The 6,506-nt window shown below is 46.8% G+C and overlaps 1 long non-coding RNA gene across 1 annotated transcript; it reads left to right on the top strand.

Annotated features, from left to right (window-relative positions):
- The first annotated feature begins 257 nt into the window (after positions 1-257).
- Positions 258-4,694, top strand: LOC140531134 (uncharacterized). Its single transcript, XR_011976293.1, has 3 exons — positions 258-648; positions 743-843; positions 1,017-4,694. It is a non-coding gene; the product is annotated as an uncharacterized lncRNA (long non-coding RNA).
- Positions 4,695-6,506: the final 1,812 nt, after the last annotated feature.

The raw sequence follows: 6,506 nt of genomic DNA, 5'->3' as shown, positions 1-6,506 counted from the left end.
CCACAGGAAGCCCTGCTGCTGGCACCATCTGGCCAGCCTAAAGAACTAGCAGATCTTTTAGGGAAATCTGGGTTGTGAGGAAGAAATGACATCATTGTTTGCTAAAGGCTAATTTGTGCATTCCTGGTCTCGGAGGTTCTCCATCCCGGGATGTTACTAACCAGTGGTGGGAGACCAGTGAACTGTGTTGCTATGGAGATCTGGCTTCTGTTCTCTGACTCCTGAGGGTTCTAGAGTCTGGGTGTGGTGGGCCAGGGTGGATCAGGAGGAGCAGAGGTCATTCCTGTTTCCATGAGCTGTCTTTGGCTAGCTGAGGAAGAAGGCAGGCGTGGAGGGCCCTGGGGACAGTGACTCATCCCTGCTGAGGGAGGTGGGAGTAGGATGAGGGTAGGGGTGGCGATGGGGGCAGAGTAGGGAGCTCTCCTCCTCTCTCCCTCAGCCACCACTTATAATCCTGAGCCTGGACCTATTGTTCAGCAGCCAGGGACCATGCCTTCCCCCATCTTCCACTGGGTGGGCTCTCTCATCAGAGAAGGGCTCACAGAGGTGGCAGAATGTGGACTGGACTGGGAGGATGGACGGGACATTAGCAGGCTGCATTGTGAAGAAGGACATCCAAGGCGGACCTCCAGTGTGAAAGCACAGGATGTATGTTGAAGGTGCAGAGAGGAGAGGAAGACTTGGGGAGGGCAGCTGGGGTGTTTGGGGCAGAGTCCTGGGAACTGTTTCCTGCCCTCCACAGTGGCTACAAGGCTTCCTATCCTGTCTGTGCTCTGGAAGCTTGCTGACCTGGCTTCAGTAAAGGCAGACAAAGTCAGGTAGAGGTGCACCAGTAACATGGAGGTGAGATGGGATGGCTCTACCCGGACTGGCCTGATATCTCTCTGTGGTTTGAATGGAGGGAATAAAGACCCCTAGGGCCCTCTTGTGGATGCCTTCTTCCCCCGTTGGGGGGATGGTGAAGCAGAATGTCATCCTTATCATACTGGCTGCCATATTTGTGTCTCTCTTCCTAGCCTTGAAGTCTTGGAGCTGGAAGGGAACCATCCAGCCTCTTGCCTGTCCATTTCACAGATGAGGACATGCTCCCAAGATCATATCCTTCTATAGGAGTCTTCTCCTGGTCCTCTCATCCCCAGCTGTCTGGGTCAATCCTCTAATTACTTTATCTGGATTTTTAGTATATATATACGTGTGTGCATACCCATTGTCTCTCTTAATAGACTATATCCTCACTTAGGGCACAGGCTGTCTCATTGTTGTTCGTAAAACAAGAACCTTGCCCTGGGCTGGACACAGATAATTTCTTGTTTTCTAATTAATTAGTTAATTACGCAATTGCTTGATTGGTTCCTCTCCTGACCCTTTGGATAACTGCCATTCATCTCTTCAAGTGAGTCAGTAGTCTCATGAAGCACCTATGTTCCATGCATTGTTCTATGTGTTGGAGAAAAGAAGCCAGTTCTGTCCCCAGGAAGCTTCCCTCTTCCAGGGAGAGAATGCATTGCCTCCCCACATGAGTATGTTTAGAATAGATGAATACAAGGTTGTTTTGGAAAGGGAAGGAAATCAGGGGTGGGGAGTGAGGAGGAAGAGCATTACTGGCATGAAGGATGGTAAAGACACTGAAGCATCCCCCTAACACCCTGGGTGATGGCCGTTGCTGGGGCTAATCATTATCTCTGTTTTTCTGAGAAATGAAGAGAAGTGATGTGACTTGCCCAAGGTCACATAGTTAGCAAGTGCCAAATGTGGGGGATCTGAACCCAGGTGTCTGCTAGGTTCTATCTGGGATTCCTGCCACCATACCACTGAGGTTCCAATGACTTCCACCAAAGGCAGGATGTGGGAAGACTTGTCAGAGAGAGTGACAAGCAAATGTTATGTTAAATGTTCAGAGGTGGGGGAGAGACAGACACAGAGAGACAGACAGACAGACAGACAGACAGACAGACACACACACACACACACACTCTGAATGAGAACAGTTCAGGCCAGGGAAGGCTTCATGGATATGTCCAAGGAGTTGAACCCTGAAGTGACAGAGGATGTCATCACTGGGGTTAACGAGGTGGAGAGTGGGGGGAGAGACATGTCCATGCTACCCTCTGCATCAGACGTTCAGGTACTTCTGGCCTCCTCATTCTCTGGGGATATTTGGGTAGTCCAGGTTTTCTTCCCTCCTTTATGAGTTTTGTCTCCCTCTCTCCTCTGGGAATCTGCTCCCTTCCACACCTCCTTCCCTTCCCTGGGTCTCACCTGGCTCCTTGACTCAGACTTACAGATGGTTGGGAGCTCTTGGGCTTCTACCTGGGCTCCTTGCTCCCAGTTTCCCCATATTCTCAGGACACACACAAGTTGTGCTGGAAGCCAATAGGCATGGATTTTGGTTTGGCATCCATTACCAGCTAACTCTGATTTGGATCAGGTTCTGCTCCACCTCAGGGCTCAGCTTGATTATGTATGACAAAATGTTTGAAATGCAGGAACATTGAGGTCTTTTCCTACCTCTGGTCTTCTAGACTCTTGGTCCCCAGACTCCTCCCTCAGCTTTCTGGTGATAGATACAAGCATGCCTGGGAGGATAAAGGCACTCATCACAGTGCCTGGCACTTAGTGTGCCTTTACTAAATGCATGTTGACCAATTGACTTGTTGACTTACTCTTGAGAGTAGGACCTATGTGTTGTGAGGTTTTTATTATCTTTTTAAGGATGAACAGGGATGTCAAAAGAATTTCTGGAAGCTATTTCCCCTATTTTAACAAAAAGAAGAAGAAATATTCATGCCATGATCCTAGCACACTTGCAAGACTGTCCACCTTCATGATTTCCCCCCTTCAGGTTTCCTCCTCTGTCCCCACAGGAATTATTTCCTGGTTGATACCAAGGCATTCCCAACAAAGTCCCACCCACTGGAAGGGACAAAGCCATCTCTTCCTAGGCTTCTGAAACCTTCTAGAGATCTTAACTCTGACCCCAGAAGTGGGGAAGGACACTTTTATTTCCCTTGTGCAGACAGAGAATTCCATTTGGAACATCAGACTAGGAATGGAAACCCTCAATAGAGGCTCTCAGTGTGTTCCCCATCTCTGAGAAAGAATCAGAGTTGGCACTGAATTCATGAGGCATTCTGGATACCCTTACTGGATACCTCCCCAATGGACATCTGCAGCAAGGGAATTTGGAGAGCAGGAGTCTCCCAAGGGAACCATCCAGGGGAAAGCAGTTCACTGGAGAATATGTCCTCAGAGCTCGTTCCTGCAGAAAGACACACTTGTGACCTTTGATCTGGGACAAATGTGGAGAGAGGAAGGCCTCAGTCCTCGATCCTCCAGATCATTCAAGGCACATGACTGATTCAAGTCTGAGGTCTGGGATGAGCACAGAGTCCTTGGAGCTGGCTCTCACTTTCCTCCTGATTTTCATGGCTCTGCTGCTTTGCTTCTGTCTTACTCACCTTTAATTGTGTATGTCTGTTTATGTGCTTGTGTTTTTGGAGATTTTCCCCTTGGTCCTGTTTATGGAGGGAAACACACACACGTACTTAAAGACAGAAAACAAAAGCTTACAGGAACCTTTGAAGGGAGAAAATCTGTCCATAGATTTTTTCTGGACTGAATTTGTAGGAGAGAGAAGAAAGCCAAAGCAGCAGAGAGAATAGTGTGGGAAAATGGACAAACAAGATCTGGCAGGACTTTGATCTGCTCCAGGTGCAAACAGTGACCTTTCTGCCAGTGCATGAGCCTGAGCAAAGGAAGTTGCCTCTCCTAAGAGATGGAGCCCTGAGGAGCTGAGGACTGGCAGTCTTCTCAGGGCAGGGAGGGGGCTCTGTCCTTCCCTCACCAAAGACATCATCAGAATGTGCTCCCTTTCAAATGAGACTTCTTATTTCACAGTGACAGCTTCTCAGAGGGTGAAGGGAAGGGGAAATAGCTATTTATTGATCAATTGATATAGATCCTATTGTTTATTAAGCACCATGGGAAGCACTTCACAAATTTAATCCTCAAAATTCTGCAAGGTAGAGGCTGCTATTATCCTCACTTTACAGCTGAGGAAGCTGAGGCAAACAGAAATTAAGTGATTTGCCCAAGATCACACCAGTAGTAAGTGAGGCTAGATTTGAACTCAGGCCTTCTTTACATCACTTATTATGCTTTCTCCCCTGCCCCACCTAACAGCCTCGAGCTCCATGAATCAGCACCAAGGACAGAAACTAACTTTCCTCTGAGCCCAGGGGACTGGTGGGGACAAGCCAGGAAGGGCTCTCAGGTAGCTTTCCACCTCAGTGTTTGGCACGCTATGATCCAAGGTCTCAAAGGTCCACAGGCACAGCAGCATTGAGCAATCAATAACTGAAAGCCTGTAGCTGCAGAAAAAGAGACCACTTCTTGAAACTTTCACCAGGGACAATAAGGATTAAACACCTTTTGGGACATTGGCTCCAGAAAATCTTTGGAACATGCCTCTAGCCCACAAGGGAGGTGGTGGAGCTGGCTCTTCCAGTGGCTCACAAAGATGATTGACGGCACATGGACAGGCACCTTGGATTCCTACTTGTGAGGTGGTTAAGATTTCAAAAAAAATAAGTTGTTGATGTCAGAAAGGGATGACATCTGAAAACATTACAGTTTGTTCCATTTGTCTAATTATCAGGGAGGGTGGGTGCTTGAGGTCTTTCTACAAGTTTGTGTTAGAGCAAAGCTCACATACGTGTGATGTGAACATGTGTGTGAAGGAGTAAATTTCGGGGACAAGCTCTCCAGTGATCTACTTTCATCTGGAGGGTTTCCTTGGGGGATATTTCTGCTCTCCAATTCCCTTCACTGAGGATGGTACCCTAGAACAAAGTCTATGAATCTGTAAGCCTGGCTTACTTTCCTCAGAGAAGAAACTGAGTCAGAGAGAAGGAAAATGCTCTGTTCACATCACACAGAGAGTTAGTGATAGAGTCTCTAAGAAGGACATGTCTGTGGATTTTGAGTACATCAGTCTTGGAAGTACTGATGATGCCTCATTGCTGTTTGAAAAGTCCACAAAAGAGCCAGGACTTTCACTTCCTACTGGAGTAAAGCTATCTGAGTAAGGGATGCCCTTCCAGCAAGGGCGACTGGATCAGATCATGCAAATTCCAGCCAAGATCTTTCCAAAGCTCATTTGGCTTTGCATGTGTATCCTCAGGGCTGAATGCAATAATAATGTGGCATGAATTGGGAAAGGACTAGGGTCCCCATTCCACCTATCCCCTGTCTCCAGGACAGAAACAGTCCTTGATAGGGAATTTCCCAAATTTTCTCTTCAATCACCAGAGTCTTGGTTTCCACAGTAACCTTGGCTAGAAAGTCTCAAGTCATATGGCAGTTCTTTCTTGTACCTAACCTTGATCCCTAGTGGTGAGCCCTCTGTTCTATACTTGGAGATCACAGAAGATGACTGTAGGACCACATTTAGTGTTTTTGTTTGATCTGATCTGTAGAAAAGGGAACTTTCTTCCCTGCTGCCTTGTTCTAAGTTATTGCTTGTAGACCCAGTGATAACAGATTATATTGTGCACATATGCTCAACTGACATGTCCTGTCCAACACACTTTCTCTTATCTCAAGCTAATGGGCTTCTGCTCAGAAGCCTTGCTAATCCTCCCTAACCATGAGATAATTCCCCGGGCAGATTACCCAACTCTGTGAATTGTGAAATAAAGAAGTTCTATCATAAAAATGCAGTGCAGATGCGTTTCCAAAGTAAGAAAATGTTTGTGGATTTCCAGGGCTGGACTGACAGGACGTTGGAAAGATTTTTACAACTTCCCTTCAATTCAACTCAGTTCAGTTCAATTCAGTCCAGTCCAGTCTAGTTTAATTCAATCCAGTTCCATTCTATTCAGTTTAGTTTGGGTGAGTTGAGTTGAGTTCAATTCATTTCAAGTCAGTTCTCATTAATTTTGTGTAGGATTCTTTGCTTGGAACTGGCAATGTCGAAAGGTCATCTAGAGGTTTGGATCTGAAATTCAGGAGAGAGGAGCTGGAGACAGGTTGGGAAATCATCTACCCAGAGGCAGAGATTGAAGTCACAAGGGCAGGTAAGATTGGCAAGGGAGGGTAGAGAGAGAAGAGAGTCAGGGACAGATTCTTGGTGAATGCCCTGAGGAGGGTTGTGGAAGGATGGAGCATTAGATAAAGCATTATTAGAGAAGCAGGCGCAAAGTCAGTCGACTAAGGTCTCTAGAGGGAAGGGAAGTGAAGGGAGAAGAGTGAGAACTGTTTCTCTAGTCTCTGCCCTGATGGAATATTAGCTTCGCCTATACACGCTTCAGTTTAGAAAAGACATTGAGAATATGGAAAGTTTGCTGAGGAAATCAGTCGGTGTGGTTGGAGGACTGGCTGTGATGCCACAAGAACATCACTCAAAGGAGCTGAAGAGTGTTAACCTGACAATGACGTGACTGAGGGGCCTTCAGAGCACAGACAGTTCTATGGAAGCCAAAAGTCTTCTGTGATTATGAGCAGCA

Source organism: Notamacropus eugenii, chromosome 1, assembly GCF_028372415.1.
Source record: "Notamacropus eugenii isolate mMacEug1 chromosome 1, mMacEug1.pri_v2, whole genome shotgun sequence".
NCBI classification, from domain to species: Eukaryota; Metazoa; Chordata; class Mammalia; order Diprotodontia; family Macropodidae; genus Notamacropus; species Notamacropus eugenii.
The sequence above is the reverse complement of the archived record's forward strand: the minus strand, read 5'-3'. Positions and strand labels throughout refer to the sequence as shown.